The sequence below is a fragment of the Symsagittifera roscoffensis genome, chromosome 10 (assembly GCF_963678635.1).
Source record: "Symsagittifera roscoffensis chromosome 10, txSymRosc1.1, whole genome shotgun sequence".
Taxonomy (NCBI): Eukaryota; Metazoa; Xenacoelomorpha; order Acoela; family Convolutidae; genus Symsagittifera; species Symsagittifera roscoffensis.
Genome location: NC_087071.1, coordinates 28,937,497 through 28,955,822, shown reverse-complemented (window position 1 = coordinate 28,955,822; position 18,326 = coordinate 28,937,497). Strand labels below are relative to the sequence as shown.

The following is an 18,326-nucleotide window of genomic DNA, read 5'->3' as shown; positions in this document are numbered from 1 at the left end:
CAGAAGCAAGTTTTTCTTTTTTTGGAAAACTTTTATCGGTTTTGGTTGTAAACAATCTTAAAAAGCGTTTCCAGCAGAAAAAAAAATCAAAATTTTTCAGAGTTTAGCATGACAATGTCAATAAAAACTCAAAATAAAAACGATTAGAAGCAAGAGTTATTCAATTCAATAAAGGTTTACAAGAAATAAACATTTTTGAAGAATCTAAATTCGTTTCGGTTTTGAACACTAAAATTTTTGACTTAGTGCCAAGCTTCAACTAGTAAGAAACAAAAATTAGTTTTTCATTGAAAATCTCCAGCTAATAGAGAAATCCTATGATAAAAAACCACTTGAGTTTAGTTATCTAATTTGGTAGACTCAATGTTCAATTTGAACTAATATCTAATAACTTTTCTGTTCTGCAATGGGTTTTTAGTGTTTTGATTTTATATTATTAATTGTTCAAAATTGTTTTCTTTCTGCAGTGTATCCTAAAACCTAGAACTTTGACTATTATTACCAAATCTTGCAAAGCATACAATCTAATTGAAACTGACTGTTAATTAAATCCAAATATCAGTTCATTTTACAGTATTTGATGACAAAGTTACCTAACAAATTTGCTCCAAATTACAAACAATAAATTATGATTTTTTTTTCAAATGCATTCTCAATTACTCAATTGGGCATTTCCAAACAAAGAACGCTATATTCTGATTGATTGGTTTCGAATTGAATAAAGTTTCAACTCAAAATCCAGCTAGATTATAAGTGGCTCACATAAAATAGATGAAAATCCCATTATAGGTAAGGCTCAGTTCTGGTTAGCTGATAGCGAAACGGTTAAAACTTCAATGACATGTTTAGCGCAATTCTGATTGGTTGGCTACAAGAAAAAGTATGGCTTTCTTTCACAGGGAAAAGAATTAGTCATTATATTTGCGTAACTGTTTTTTTTTTGAAATTCATAGAACTTTTAAAACATTTCAAAAATAGTGAATATCTCTCACAAAAAAACTTGGGGATATCTAAATATCCCATTTCCTAAATTATCCCAGTTCTTCATTACTTTTTGAGATTTCGCCAAAGAAAAGAAACGAAAGATTTGCATGTCCTGATTGTAACAAATGTTATACATGTCAAATTGCAATAAAACGTCGTAAGACCAGTGGAGTCTTGAACTGACTGAATTTTTATCGGTTTTGTTTGTAAACAATCTTGAAAAGCGTTTCCAATGAAAAAAAATTTCAAAATTTTTCAGGTTTTCAGCATGACAATGTCTATGAAACGTCAAAATAAAATCGATTAGAAGCAAGAGTTATTCGATTCAGTAAAGGTTTACAAGAAATAAATATTTTTGATGAATCTAATTTTGTTTCGGTTTTGAATACTAAAGTTTTTGACTTAGTGCCAAGCTTCAACTAGTAAGAACCAAAAATTAGTTTTTCATTGAAAATCTCAAGCTAATAGAGAAATCCTATGATAAAAAACCATTTGAGTTTAGTTATCTAATTTGGGAGACTCAATGTTCAATGTGAACTAATAACTACTAACTTTTCTGTTCTGCAATGAGTTTTTAGTGTTTTGATTTTATATTATTAATTGCTCAAAATAGTTTTCGTTCTGCAGTGTATCCTAAAACCTAGAACTTTGATTATTATTACAAAATCTTGCAAAGCATACAATCTAATTCAAACTTACTGTTAATTAAATCCAAATATCAGTTCATTTTACAGTATTTGATGACAAATTTACTCAACAAATTCGCTCCAAAATTACAAACAATAAAATTATGATTTAAAACTTTTTCCTTTTTACTTTTTTTTTGTTTCATTGATTGCTTTTCTTGTTTTTTTTTCCATAATTTGAAATTTTGATTGGTAAAATAAAACTCATAAAAACAAGACGGTCGTTTTCTTCAACAAAGCTGGTACTCTATTTTGGTTTGAATTTTTTTTCAAATGCATTCTCAATTACTCAATTGGGCATTTCCAAAAAAAAGAACGCTATATTCTGATTGATTGATTTCGAATTGAATAAAGTTTCAACTGAAAATCCAGCTAGATTATAAGTGGCTCACATAAAAATAGATGAAAATCCCATTATAGGTAAGGCTATGTTCTGGTTAGCTGATAGCAAAACTGTTAAAACTTCAATGACATGTTTAGCGCAATTCTGATTGGTTGGCTACAAGAAAAAGTATGGCTTTCTTTCACAGGGAAAACAATTAGTCATTATATTTGCGAAACGGTTTTTTTGAAATTTATAGAACTTATCTAAATATCCCATTTCCTAAACTATCCCAGTTCTTTTTTATTTTTTGAGATTTCGCCAAAAGAAAGAAACAAAAGATTTGCATGTCCTGATTGTAACAAATGTTATACACGTCAAAATGCAATAAAACGTCGTGAAACCAGTGGAGTCTTGAACTGACTGAATTGTAGTTTTCATACATACAGCAGCAAGGAACGGAATACTCATATCAAAAAGAAGATTCCCATTATGTCAAAACTGTATTTTACAAGGTTTTCGGAAACACGGTGAGCAGCTTCCAAAAAAAACTGACGCGCTTAACGAGAACAAAATTGTTTAGAAAGTCATCATAAAAAACTAAAAGGGGATAATTGGCATATACAGAAAGATTCTGCAAACAACTGCAATTTTTGCTATTACTGCAGCTAGAATTACAACTACAGCTTAAATTTTTGCTGTAACAGCTACAACTACAACAGCTACTTTTGTTCAAAGGATAAAACTGACGGAGGAAGCAACGCAAGCAACAACCGAGTTCAAACTGTCGTCAAAACCTTAATGGAAACCGATTTAAAAAATCTTAATATAGGTGAGATGTACTTGTAGCAGTCTTGTGTGAACTCTGTCGGATTAGATTTATAATGGAAAGCAAAGTATAAGCAAATTAGTTGACACGCATGCAAGTTCTTGTTACGTGTAATATTTATTCAAAAGACATCGAGTAATTGAAGTTTTTTGCTCAAAAAACAATTCATTTCTCAAGCAGAGCATTTGAGTAGATTCATGAAGTATGTAGTGTAGAAGATTTGTTTTGGTTGCTTATGCTCTAAGAAAACTAATTTTTCTTTTGTTTTTCTTTTGACAAATTGGCATAAAACAGGTCAAGATAAAAAAGTTTTTTTTTCTGGTCTGAACAATTGCTTCAAAAATAAAAGTTAAAGTCAGAACAATCACTTACTCTTATTTGGTTCAGAGAAGGTTTTTCTGATGTTATTGTTCCCTCTTAGAAAAGAAACTTTGCTTTTGCTATGAAGGCGGTCACTCAAAACATAAATTTCTACTTTAACTGATTTCTTACGGTAAAGTCTCTTACTCAATTGGCTCAATTGGATGATGGCAGGTTGAGCAGAAATCGAGCCAGACTTAAGTTGAAGTAAAAGAGAAACACTAGTCTGAAGCTTGTTACAAAATATAGAGAACTTGAGCAAATAAAAGTGTTTGCTGAAATTTGTTTTACAAAAACTATAATTTTAGATATTATCTAACAGAAAAGATCGCGAATTAAGGCAATCATATGGAATTGATAGAATTGCAATTTTTTGTTTCCAGCATTTGATGAATAATATGAGATTATATATAGCTTAGTGGTCTTAAAGAGAAATTTTAAAGGCATAGGTTTGCCCTAAAAATTAGATTGATCGTTAAATTGATACACAGTTATCACTTAGTCATAATTTTACTATTAAAACTTTTTGAGTACAAACTCTTTTTAAAGATATTACATAAAGCAGAAATCAGGAACCTGCTTTCAAAGCATACAATACTTAAACTTTCAAGAGAAAAACTCATAATTTTTTGTACTGACGACTAAGGTATTTTAGAGAAAAAGTATAAATTTCAAATTTCAACCCGAAAACTGATTTAGAAAAAATTGCAGACCAAACGTTGTTTTTATTCGACACAGTTTTTTAAAAAAAACAGTTTATTCCGAGAGAGATTTTTTTACAAAATGAGTTCTTATGAAAAATATGATTCGAATAGGAAACCAATAACTAGCTTTCTAGTCCTAAAATATCTCAAATGTTGCTAAGCAAATGTAACTACAAGTTTGAACTATGGTTGCATATATTAGAGGAGCAGTAGCCGAGAGTATACACGGTGCGTCTCGGCGGGTTCGTCGAAGGTTGGAATCCTACCTAGGTCCTTTCCTTTCTCAAACTCAAATATGCGCCGAACTTAACGGGACATAAGTTTACACACAGTAATTGTGTTTGAACCCCCTTAGCCGACCTTGATTGACAACTTTTGGTCTGTCAAACCATGATGTGCTAAAATTGTGAATGCACTTACGCGCTTTTTGAGTATCAGTGCTGTAAAAAAGCTGTTGGATTATCGAAATTATAGATTGAAGTAATACCGAAAAATGCAAAAGTTTTGTTTAATTTCTGGTAATTCGGAGACGTACGTTACCCGGCATATTGATTGTCAAAAAAATTTTTGAAGCCCAGTTTTAAATCAACCTGACAAAGCGTGAGGCAGCATATTTTTGTGCCGCGATCCGGGAAATCAACCGTAGCAGTAACCTGACTCGGGAAGAATTCGTTCCGATCAAAAAACTCAAATCAACGAAATGAATTCAACGTAACAGCTAACCACCATCATTGGTAGTGACTCCGCAGACAGTGCAGCCAAGAAAATCACGCTCTGGTTCAAGGAGGGATTAGTCTCGTGGGACTGCGGATAAGTCAAAAACATCTACGAATAAATGGTTTTTCGCACAAAGTCCCAACTTTGAACTGTATATCACCTATCCATATGCAAATTGTCGATGTTATATATATTTACCAAAGTTCTCATAATGGCAAAACACAGTTGCAGGTACTGAACCACTTTTTTGGTAAATTGTTATCATCAATATGTAAATATGGTTTTTCTGAATATTGTGACCTACAAGAAAAGCGAGCGTTACAATTTTTTGTGAAGATTTGGGCCAAGACTTTGGACCCAATTCTTTTGAACCTGGTAAAAGTCTAGCTATCAAAAACGCAAAAAACGCAAAAATTCCCAAATGTGTTTTTTACAAAACGTAGCGTCAATGACCGGAACGCTTGAAAACTTCAGTCTAATCTATATCAATTCGAAAATTCAGTCTTAAAGTTTACTTTGAGCTCCGGCGACCTCAGGTTTTTCCGAGTGGTTAAAGGTACTTTGACTAAATTTATACGACGCCCTCTAAATCTATCCGAAAGTTATCGTAACGTCAATAAATCCGCCGAGTAGGTTATTTTGGAATAAAAAATGAATGGTTTTTATTGTCGGTGCAAAGTTACCCGTGTCACTCCATAATCAACTTGTTGATACTTACTGAGCCAAACACCGTCTAAGTTTTAACTCAAACGCCGTCAACCCGTTAAACTGCACAACACTACCTTTGAGTATTTTCTATACAATTACTCGAATATCGCAAACATTTCATGATACAGATAGGAGTTTATTCATGCTGCAGATAGGGAAACTCCAATCGATGTTTGTGTGACCGACCCTGTTCATCCCCTGGGTTGTTATCAACAAGTTTCAAGTGCAATGCCGAATACGTGGAACTTGTTAGTCAGGTCAATAGGTGGTATGAGTAAGAAAACTGAATAAGTGAACTTTTCTTTCTACTTTCCTTTATTGTTTGATAGTCTAGAGATGCTGAAAGTGTTCTGTATAGAAATTGTATATTACAGCTAAAGAAAAATGGTTTAAAATAAGTATGTTATGGTTTAAATCGATTCAAATCAGTTTCTAGAGATATTAAATTGGTTTCGAACCAATTTAAAATCGCTCCATTTTTGGATTCTTTCCTAATTTGCCACTCCTTTGTAAAATTACAAATTAAAGCTGTTTAAAAACTGTTCACTCGGTGTTTGCATGTTATAAATGTTTGAAAAAGTTGTTCATTTGTTCACGCTGAAACGTTTTCATGCAATTTATAACATGAAATATCATTTTTAAATAAAAATTTTTACATTGAATTTCAAAAAAAAACAAGAGGAGAACAGGAAAAGAGCCGAAATTAGATTTTCAAACTATTTTTTTGAGTCAAGCTGTATCAATTTTCAATCGATTCAAATCGATTCTGGTTAGACCTCTGCTACGTTATCTGTAAAAAAGCGACACGTGAGCGCTTACATCTCATATCTCTCACGTGAGCTCTCGCCAACTATCGTAAACTGAATCAACATCAAATTTTAGAAGAAAAAGTGTATTCATTAGAAAAGGCGAACAAAGCATCTAAACCTTCTGCATATATCAAAAGTTTTGGGCTCTTTTCCAGTTCCCCTCTTTCAAAAATACCGAATTTTATGTTTGTTTTACGTGTTATTACGGCTAAACGCGTGATGTTACGCTGTAAAATATGAAGCACAAATCTGTTCAGAATTGTCGATTTGTTCACCACGCCAAATTTCATTGCATTATGACAAATTTAAATAGAATTTTCAAAATTGAATTTGAAAGGGGGGGGGGAACTGGAAAAGAGCCAAGTTTTGTTTCGGTTGATATTCGAACATTATGCTTTAGAGCAGCTCACCTTTACGATTCACTAGCTGTATCAGGCTTGAACACTCTCAAGTAAAGGAAGAGGGGTGTATTCTATCTTGGTCCATATAATCATCAAACAGTTTTTGACAACGACTTTTTTTCATAATGAAAACCTGATATCAAAATTCCTTGATTAAAGACTTCACATGCAAATCTGTTGCTTAAAAAAGAAACCACTACTTTTTTCTAGAAAATTACAGTTAAGTATATCAGATGGCAAATTATCCGATTTTCTGGTTCATGCATTTCAGGTGCGATTTGATGTCGACTTATGCTTGAACGTGATATTTGAAATCAGTTTCGGATCAGACCAACGTGAACTCAAAATCTATGGAGGTGATCCAAGGGCAAACTTCATGCTTCCTTTGCTTCATGCAGGAAACACTGTGATTTCATTTGAAATCAGCGAATTACGGAAAGAACTCAATTTTGATTGGTTCAAGTTCAACGTGCTGTGTCTCGGACAAAATTGGATTTGCAATGTTTTTCCAGTTAATGCATCAAATTTGATTGTTTAAAACACCATCAAAACACTGGGGAGGGGGATATTTGAACTAGAAAAAAGCTCAAAAGATTAGTTATGTCTTTTGGTTGGTAGATCACAATTTAAAATATCACGAAAGTTTTACAACTCTATATCTGATTGAATAATCAGCTCGTCATACTTCGGCAGATGTACACACAATAGGAAATTATTAAGTTTTCGAAAAAGAAAAACCTCAACATTTCTCCTTGTTACGATAATTAAATTACAAATTGAGACACGTAGAAAAAAAATGCTGTTGGCATCCTCGCATGGGAAAAAATGTTTCTGCAAAACAATTTGTGCAAAAACTAAAAATCCCTATTTGAAAAGATTGGTTCACCAGACCATTTGGCTAATTTTAATTGTCAAAAAAGCCCCTAGTTTAAATTAATTTCATTTTCGGTAAGTGAAAGTCGGAAGCTGGTAACGAAAACTGAGGTTAAGATTTATCGAGTCAAAATGTTCAGAAAACGGAAAAGCATTGAAAAAAATTAACGATTCTTGGCATTATTTAGTTTGTTTCCCTTTACTCAGAAAATTTGTTGACATTAATAGCAGAAAAAAATCTTGCGAGCTTTGAGAAATCAAGTTACAGTTTTAAGTTAATTAATAACTTGTGCTGAATTCTTTTCATTGATTACAACAGCAGCTGTAATACTTACGTTTTTTTTCATGGTTTTTCCTTTGTTGCTTCAATTATCAATTTTAAAAAAATTACCTGACAACATCTTCAAAAGATATAATTCTTAAATTTTCAATTTAAGAATTATATTCTGGGGAAATTGAGTAAGTACGAAGTTGAAAACTTTAATGCAGCTATTGGGAGTTTTTCATCTCTTGATGATCGATTTCAGAAGTCAACAAAATAATTCTTCTGAGTCAACAAATTTTCTAGTATTTTCATTAAAAGTCGAAAACCTAGGGCTCTTTTGATTTTTGTAATAAAGCTTCAACATAATCTTTTATCCATTTTCTGTTGGGGCAAATATTTTAATCTACAACATTGAATATTACCGATTACCTTTTGAACTGGTTAATTTCTGTAGTTAATTTCAAGATGAATAAATCGTTGAAAAAAAAACATCTGTTCGTTTTTAATTTGGTGGCGAAAAATGAAGTAAACAACTGGTGGAGAAAAATGAATTAATCAAGAAAAAAAGTTAGTGCGTACAGCTTATTCACAAAATTTCGAAGCTGCATGCTGAAAATTTACTTGAAAATATGCAAAAAGAAATGTTTTGGTTACGATAATTTTAAGTATCTGGTGGCAAACTTAGCTCCAAAGAGCTGCGCAAACATTATTTTTTGTTGAAAAAGATGACACATCTAAAACGAAAAAAGTCGAATGATGTTTGAACTCTTTCTTTCAGTTAGCCATCACTGCTTTTGGTTTGAAAAGTTACTTTAAGCAAAACGAATGTGCTGTAAAAACGAAGTCGCTCTCATCAAGGTGACGGGATTTAAAAACTAATCAGGTTATGTTATTGTGTTAAATCACACACCACAATAATTTTTTTCTCTTTAGAATTTGAACATTTGCGATTAACGGAAAAATCATCCGATACCATCCGATGCAAGCACTTCTGTGCCTGCTTTTTCTGTTTCTGAAACAATCTCCTCTGAAGCAATCAAGCTGTCATGTGAAAATTAGAGTACGCTGGTCAGCTCTCGTAAAGTTTTATCCAGTGCTAGCTAAAATTAGTTGGCATGTTCGTTAACCGATATTACAGGGAAGGATCTAGGATTTATAGGATTCAATCTATGGGGGATTTTCAAAAAAATTTCTAAAATTTCGTTGACAAAAACTGATTTTACGAGCTCTTCCAAAGCACTAAAAAGACCCTGTTTTTGTCAAATAATCTGCGCCATAAATAAAATTTTTGAAACAGGCTAAAAAAGGCGTTGTAGGCTTTTTTGAAAAATTTTGATTAAAATTTCGAGTTTTAAAAATATTGGCGTCAAAGTCATTTTTAGAAAAAATTTAGATCCTGTCAGCTAAAAAATGGATGTCTCAAAAAAGTACAAAGGAGGACCCCCTTTGGGTCGGCAGGGGGTCAAATCCCTGAGAGAAGTGGCTTCCGCCCGCATCCCCCAAAGTCCGCCCCTGAAATGTTATCACATTTGAAAATGGTTAGTTCCTGTCACCCGAAATTAAATGATTAAAAAGTCATAAATGAGAAGTCACATCAATTTCAACCTATTAAATAATTTTTTATTACCTAGCAATATCTCTATGTTTACGCAATTTAGATCAAAATTAGTGAACAAAAGTGATTGATTATTAGCTTCAAAATGAGGAAAATTGGGGTTTTCAGATCCCGATTACATTGATAAGTCATTGAAAACATTGCTCTTCGTCTATATAAAAATTTCGATGAATTTCGAAAAAAATATATATTGTAAAAATTGACCTTGAAAACTTGCACTTTAGAAATTAAAACCATGATATTTCGCTTAAATTTGTCCACTAGAGTGAAATATCCGTCAATTTACTTGTGCTAGGCGTTTGATTTATATTCCTACAGACTGCAGTATTTTAGATTAACATTGGACAAGAACCTTTTAACCGGACACTTATCCAAATTTCTAAATGACGGGAACATGATTATTTGGGTGCCAAGACATTTTGAACAAAGAACTTTCAGCCAACTTCAAATTGGAAAAATAAGCCAAATTACCATTGCAGCAATAATTCTGAAATTTAACGATAGCAAACGGCATTGGCCTACAGGATACGCTTGCTCCGATTCGTTCTGCTGCACTAACATCCTGCACGAGATAAATAGTGCGTGCAAATCAGTTTTTGCCACTAATCTAGATTGTTTCAGATGTCTCAAATGGACATTGCCTGATTCGGCTGAAATACCCGGTGTATTTTGGCTGAAAAATCTAAAAATTAAATTTGTGCGAAGTTTTTCCGTCAATAAGGTATGAACACTGATTATTTGATCTCTTAGACATTTCAACCAATTCGCACATGGTTTAAATTGAATGGCTCTTATCTGTTTTTTTTTAAAGTTTGGCTGTTAAATTTAGTCGTACTTTCAAACTCTGCTAGAAATTCTAATCTTTTCATGCAAAAGGTTCACACGAAAGTTTCAAAGTAGCTTAATTTAAAAACTTTATCAAAATGTGTGGTATGTCAGATGTACCAGAAAACAAAGAGAAACATTTGAAATTAGTCCTGGCCATTGAATGGAGCCTTTCCAGTAATACCCAGAAATCAATGAATGTTTAAAAATCTCGGATCGATTTGTGTTGTTTTGAGGAATTTTCAAAAATGACGACTTTTTTTCGTTCATTAATTTTAACTGTCACGAGAAAACAACCTTCTCGGGTTGACCTCCATACAACGAAAATGCTTATCTTACAGTTCGGTACATTGAAAACGCTTATCATATAATTCCATATATCAAAAGTATGAAAAAATGATAGTCATACAATTTCGAAAAAACTGAAAAAAGATTCGAACTAGTTTCTGCAGCTATTTGAACCACATAAAACAGTCTGATGATGAAAAAAAGTGATGTTTCTTTTTTTGGGAAAAAATGGTTATCATACAATTTCCATATAGGAAATTTGTATGCCTAGCAATTTTTTGATGACTATAACAAAAGTTTTTCGACAATTTTTTGATGACTATAACAAAAGTTTTTCGACAACGAAAATTAAGAAATACCGCGATAATTAAAATTAAGTAATAGTGAAAGTGCCCTAACTTTAGTTTTTTTTGTTTTTTTTCCGACCACCGTAAACCATATCTTGTACTCAAACAAACATTTTCCAAAAAATAAGTTTTTTTTGTATTCAAATTTTAATTTTTTCTCTGCATAACGTAGTCGTAACGTAGTAAACTGGATTTTTTTCCGTTTCTCTGAATAATCTTTTTTCGTAGAAGCTAAAAACTCGTTTTTTTTTGTATGACTAGTTTAAATATGCCTTGATCAATGTCTATCTAACTATAAAGATATTGAATAGAATGTGATAGCTACAATTTAGCCACAAATTGATTGTTTTTAGCACAGGCAGAAAAAAATGTAATAATTCGTGCCAGCAAATTAAAGAGCCAGTAACAATTTTGCACCATTTGGCTGAAACTTTCAAGAAACCCTGCCAGTAAGTCTATTGCCGCATGAGTTTTATTGGAAATAATCAATTTTAATTAAATTTTTTGGCAAAAAAAAACTAAATTTAACCAATTTTTTTGACCTATCGAATCATGAGAATGGATTTTGAGGGAAATTCAATTGAAACTTTTCATAAATCAAAAATATTTTTTTAAAAAGTATATCGAAGTTTTGAGGACCAGGAAATTAGACGAAAAGCAAATTAGACGTGACCAACAAAAAGATATAGACGTCAATGCAAAGATTCAAATTTTGGAAATTAGACTTAACTGTATTGTTCGCGTCTGAAATTTGTTTACTGACTACAATTATTATTCGTTCGAGCTCTCTTAAACGCAAATAAACTTTTCACATGCCCCAACTTTCACGATCCGCAATTTTCACATGCCGCATTGTATAATTTATGGATTTCAAATTTTGTTTATAATATTGAGAATAACGTTTTATAAATCAATTGTGATGAATATTTTGATATGCAATGGGATCATATGCTGTTTTGTAATTATGAAAACTTGTTTTAAGCAATAAATTTTGTTAGCCCTTGCTTTCTATCTAGAATACTAGTTTTGCAAAAACACTTGAACGTCTAAATTCCGTTTTGTTGGATCCATCTAACTTGCTTATCGTCTAATTTCATAGCCCCCAAATGTTTGTATAAAAGGTCCATTGTAATTGTTTTAAACCAATTGTTGTTTACAATCAAATAATTTTGGCTCATAAAATCCATGAAACTAGTTATATTTAAAATATTTAAAATAGATTTCAAATGTTTACTCAAATTTTTGCAGCGTTTTGCAAAACTAAAACGTTTTGAAAAACTAACACGATCCTCGTGCCTACCCTCATGGATTTACATGGGTAGGGGGTTGGGGGTTGGAGGAGGATACCATGGAGGGCAAATGCATTAATGTAAAAAAAATGGTTGGTGGCACGTCGGTAAAAAATTAGAGTCACAGTTAACCCTCGTCCGAGGTGACCAAAAATGCTTATCACAGCGCCCGAGTTGACCAAAAATGCTTATCATACAATTTTCATATATGGAAACACGCTAGTCATACACACTTCATGCAATTCCATAAAAACTGAAATTTGCATGAAAGGTCTATGATTAGTGATTTTTAAAAAATGGACATTGTATGACTAGCCTTTTTCCATAAACCAAAAATAACGATTTTTTACATTTTATTTTCTCAAAGTTTTTTGGTTGTGTTTGTAACCGAACACAAGTGACCAAAACCTTGATCACTCAAATTAGAGTGACCAAAAGTTTGACCGTCTTTCATTAAATATGCATTGGAAATGGCCTGAAATGTCTTATTTCTGTCTCACACAATTAATATAAAAAAAGTATCAAACTTTTAGTTTTTGGCAAACATTTTCAAAGTTATTTTTTTAAAATTTTTTTTCTTACAGAAAAAGGAATTCTTAGCGTTTTTGAAAACAGTTATATAGCGAGAAGTAAGGAGTAAATTCAAAATTACTTGGAAAAATTGTTTGTTGTCGCCATCAAAAAATGATAGTCATACAATTTCCATATAATTGAAAGATTAGCACTTTGTTGACAAAATGTTTTTTTTAGAAGCATACACCGAATTTTACTGCAAAAGAAGTAAAATGTTGCTTCGAAAAACCGATGACACCAATTTACCAATTCACCGATCACTAGTATTTTTTCATAGACTAAGTTTATGGTATTGTATGATTAGCGTTTTTGGTCTATGGAGGTCAACCCGAGCTTGCTAACTTATACAGCTAATTGCTAAAACATCTATAAAACAGTCATTTTGAACACAATTTCTTAGATCAGTTACTACCAAAAACTTCCGAAAAATACTTTGATTTGTTCAAATAAGGTTCCCAAAACTGCTGAAAATGCTCAAATGCCGACAAAATTGAGTTTGTGATATCCGAATTTTTTTTTCTTATTAGTGAAACCTTGAGTAATTAAATCACAAGCTCTTCCTTTTATTTTTGAGCAAGTGTCCTTGTCAGGAGTGTATGTTGCGGCTAAACTAGTAAAAAGACTATTTATTGGGAGAATAATGATTTTTCTAAGGGAAAAAAGGATGAATTTTGGAAAAAGATATTTTTCCTTCAAACAAAATTTTTTTTCAATTGTGAACTACGACACTACCTAGGTATAGAACGTCAAAAAAAGTGAGTGTTACTTGTCCAAAATACACTTACTTGTATACTATAGAAACAGTTTTGAAATTTCTTGATTCGCAAATGCACAGTTGAAACAGTCAGTTGGAGTTTATTTTTCTAGTACTGTGACTTTACTTAATTGGAACTGCTACACAAGTCTTCCTTGTTATAAACCAAGCAGGATGACAGCATCCCTAGTAGTGGTCGCGGTTTTTTGTCCAAACCGTGTGGACCAGACTTTAGCATGTTCAGACCATGTGGACCAGAAAAAACTATGTTCAGACCATGTGGACTGAGTGAATCCGTTTTCTGACCTCGTAGACCCACGAAATCCGGATTCAGACCGTGTGGACCAAAGTAACCCGGCTTCAGACCATGTAGACCAACAAAAGAAACCCGGCTTCAGACCATGTGGACCAAAGGAACCCGGCTTCAGACCATGTGGACCGCATAAGGACATCAAAGTTTAAAATCTCCACGGAAAAACAGAAACATCAAAAGTGTTCACCCAAGAGTTCTGGATTCAAAATGTCCATGTGGACCAAAGGAAGCCGATTTCTGACCATGTGGACAAACAAAATCCGGGTTCAAACCGTGAGGAACGATAAAAAAAAAATCCGGATTCAGACAATGTGGACCGAATGAATCCGGTTACAGACCATGTGAACCGACAGAATCTTGATTCAGACCGTTTGGACCGAAGGAGTCCTGATTCAGACCGTATGGACCGGAAAACTCTGGTTTGTAGTTTTGGACCTAGTGAACCAAAAGATTTCAGCACAAGATCGCTTGGACCTTTCAATCGAGTTACAGCTAAAGGTGCCCAACAACAACTGGGTGCCCTCTGAAACCCCTTTCAGACCCATAAGGACATCGAAGTTCAAAATCTCCACGGAAAAATAGACACATCAAAAGTTTGTAGGAAGGTAAAAGTTGAGCAAATTTTTATTGCAGTAAACTTTTTTGCAATAAAAATTTGGCGTTTTCTTTTGAAAAATTTTTTTGAAAGAAACTTACAAAAAGTTGAACCTAAAACCTGTTTTCTCCCCAAACAAAAAGACTTTTTTAAGTTCTTAAAGTCCAGAATTATTACCTCCGCCCCTTGTCGTTTTTTGGTGAAAAATTCTATTTATATATATCTTTATCTAGTGACTTTTTTTCAGGGTTGTCTGAAGCTCAGAAAGGTTCACTCAACACAGTTGTTACCGGATTCCTCTTCCGAATCAGTCTTTCACCACTGGAAGCGTGTCTCGTACAATGCCGAACATCCTTTTTTGAGTTCTCTACAACCTTTGCTGAGTTAATTTCTTACCTCACAGGATTGTGGAACAATCAAGTCACAGAATATTTCCCAGTCGTTTGAGTTGCGGTCCAAATATCTTAACGAACCATTGTCGCACTTCGTAATCACTTATGTTTTAATTCAGTGTACTAATTTTCAGGTTTATTTTAGGTTTTCGAATTTTTTGCTGAACGCCGCTATTTGTAAAATTTTTTAGCTGTACAACATAACCTAAATATAATATTACTTTTAATAGTTTTTTCTTCAAAGTTCACTTTAAGATGATCTTCGAACACTTTGTTTTAAGCTAATGAAGTAACAAACCCGTAAAATCAAAGAACGTTTAGGCAGATTACATAATGTTTTAGGGGATTAAGCTTTAATACAAACTCAAAGAACATCAGAGATTACTTAGCTACGTTATAAACAACTAAATGTCTCGTCATGCCGAATCTTGCATTGATATAATTTTTTTGGTATGATTTGTTCATTAAATTAGTCAATTATCGTATAAATAAAAACAAGGAAAGTTTTTCTTCATCATATTTATTTCAGTTATGGAATATTTGCCAGCTTTCATATAATCAAGCATATGAAAATGATATACTTTTTCAGACTTGAAAGTAACCTTTGGTTATCTCAATAACTAAACATGTTATATCAACAAAAATCACTGAATTTCCAAGTTTGCGTGAACGTTTTTAGCGATTACATCGAGAGCTTGCACTTGAAATTGAAAACCTAATGACCATTTTGCGCCTTACTAAAATCCTCAGAAAATTAACTAGACAATGGAAAAGAAACAAAAATTAATAAAAAATCTATGAAAAAAAAAACAATGAAAGAGAGAAAGATACACCCGCATTAGAAAAAATCGTTTGTCTTAAATGGATGCTTTCTGTCAGCATTGAGTTTGACAACTTTAAGTTTTCTTTCTAACTCCAGCTTGAAGTGGTTAGCTGTAGCCACCTACCATAAATTTTTTTGAATAAAGTTTTTCTTTCTTGTTAAATTATTAATCTTGATTGAGTTCTTGTTTTTCTGCTTTTCACTGTTTAATCTTCGAGGTTTAGCGGGATTTGTATAAATGGATTCTTGCAGCCAGGGTAATTTCATCAGGATTCTTCTTTATTATTGTTTCGAAACATCAAACGGAGGTGATTTCTTACATCGAGTGATATCGGACTGGGGTTGTTTGACGCTAAGTTTCTTTGTGTGCCATTATGGATTCGGTCTTGTGAAAATTAACAAATGGATAAAAAACTGCAATGGATACCTTCAAAAGGCCGTCTCAAATGTTAAGGAAATCTCTGAACTCTGAGATCAACTTCACCTCAGCGTTTCCGAATATGAACACTGGCTTCAAGGAAATAATGTGAAATCTGATGAAATTTTGTCGAAAAAAATTTCATACCAGGATCAAAAGAAATAAAGGAAATGGAAAAACTTTGAAAGCTCGAAAAAACTATCACACGCTGCATCATCTTATGATAGTCAGCTTGAACTTGTCCGACACAAAACAAGTTTCAGTACCTTGAGCCAGAAGAGATAGCGCGCCGCAGAACGCGTTATCTCATCCAAAGAGTGTCAGACCAAAACATTTCTGATGCCTGCAAACAACAGTATTGTCCAGAAATCTACTAACAAACCTTTTAATAAGGAATCTTCTGTAAGTTAATGAAATTTTACATCAAATTCTCAAACTAATATTTTTGTTGGATACCAACACCGTAAATTGATTAGTTTTGTGCGATAAACTCTGCAGTCGATCATGGTTTTGACAGAAAAAAAACTGCTACAATTGTCTCGATTGGTACTAGAATTGTTGACAGTGATTGGAGTAACCTCTCCGCAGAAAATCAACACAAAACAAGCCGAGGTAACGGTAATTTCAGTTCAGTTTCGGAGAATAACATCTACACAGACCATCATTTTGTTAAAGAGTATATCGATGTAGGAAGGGATCTTGTAAACGTCACTATGCTCGAACAGTTGTTCCCACTCCTAGAACATTTTGATACAAATGACTACAAAAAAATTCGAGTTAAATTGGCCCTATGTTATGATTGCTTTGATTCCAATAAGCCAGCTTGGAGACAAAACACACATTGCTGCTTTTGATCTTAATCTGAAAAAATGTCGATTGCACGGTGATCCTATTCCAGCTTCCTCAGAACTTGATCCATGTAATTTTTTCCTGTGTTGAGGATGGATTATCAGTCAATGAGGTCAATAGGTGGTCAGAACATGCCTAATTTTAAAGGCATGTTCTTGCAAGTAGGTGAGGTACCCTTTGATCAACATTCTTAGCTTTTTTGTGCGGGAGGAACTCACAATGAATGTGAGTGTTTTTCAGTCAAGGATTAAAATTTCGTTGCAGGAAATTTTCTAACATGTGCAATTTTTTGCTCTCCAGCAATGCATCCTCGATACCGGCGAAGCATATTTCTCCCCCGCAAACGACGTCCTTTAGGGTTTTTGCGGAAACATTTTCTTGGTTTCAGTAACCGACTCTAAAATGCAACCAAATGAGCTACGACGTTGTGAAGTTTTTGAGTCTGGGAGAATTTAAAATATTTAGTTTAGTCAGCAATACTCCGAGATTGGCTGCTAAACTACGACCTAATTCTGGTAGAGTCGAGAATATTGCAGCTACTCTTGCTAACATAACCTATGTCTTAGGACTGAATTGTAATACTAATGATGATTGTGTATTGGTTAGTCGCGGAGTGATTCGAGAAATCAAGAACTCAATTACGCACAGTTCTCTGCTCTTTTTTTTCTGTTTTTGTCCGCATAGGCTCTGTATCTTTGTATTTGAATGTCTTCTGTTGAAAAAAAATTCGTATAAATGGCAAACAAGGGGGCGATAGTCTTCAGCAAAAACTCTTGAATGGCAGAATGAGTAGCATTTCCTCGCGCTTGTTTTGATTGTCCTGGGACAATATTGAAACTCATATTTTCGGAGACTGCTCAGAAGAGGACTTCTGTGTCGTTTCCTTCTTATGTTATCGTCATTACAAACTAAACAAAAATTGCTTTTGAGTTTGGTAAAGCTAGGGTCGCAACAAGGCTCTCAAAACCAAAGCTGGAGTTAAAAGTATCTATCCTAGCGAGCATACTGAGGGTCGATATCATTGGTATTGAAAACTGATCTTTCTTTCACGTGATCTGATATAGGGCAGCACAGTTGTTCGCCTTTGGATGAAATCAACAAACAGACTTCCAGTTTTTACCAAATCGTAACTCCAAAACTCTGGGAACCACTGCTGTTGAAGATTGCTTTCATGTATCGAGCAACGATAGCCCAATTGATAAAGGTGCTCGTGGTATTGCTGCGGATGAATTTAAAGATAGTAACTGGCTCGAGGGTCTTTTTTTATCGGATCCACCGAGTGGCCTTTCAAACCAGTTTAAGAAGTTACTGACGAGTATTTCTGAAGGGAACTATTTGCGATCTCCGCGAAGGAATGGTGGTGGGAGTTTCAAATTTCCCTTCCAATATGAAAACTAACGAGCTGGTACTCATTTGGAAATTGTATAGATCCCTTTTGAAAATTCTGGGTATAACAGCCTGTATGACGAGTATATAGCGCCACCGAAATTTATAGAGGGATAGTGTTATAACCGATGCGCTTCAGTTTCAGTTTTAAAGTAGAATTTAGCCCGTCAGGAAGTCTAGCTGCATAGCTTTTTTCTCGAG

At 33.5% G+C, this 18,326-nt stretch overlaps 1 long non-coding RNA gene across 1 annotated transcript in view; it reads left to right on the top strand.

The window, feature by feature from the left end:
* LOC134855626 (uncharacterized) overlaps window positions 1-7,137 on the top strand; it is a 39,490-nt gene extending 32,353 nt beyond the window's left edge. Inside the window, exon 4 of the long non-coding RNA XR_010164519.1 lies at window positions 6,792-7,137. This is a non-coding gene — a long non-coding RNA (uncharacterized LOC134855626). The remainder of the gene's footprint in view (window positions 1-6,791) is intronic.
* The last annotated feature ends 11,189 nt before the right edge of the window (window positions 7,138-18,326 follow it).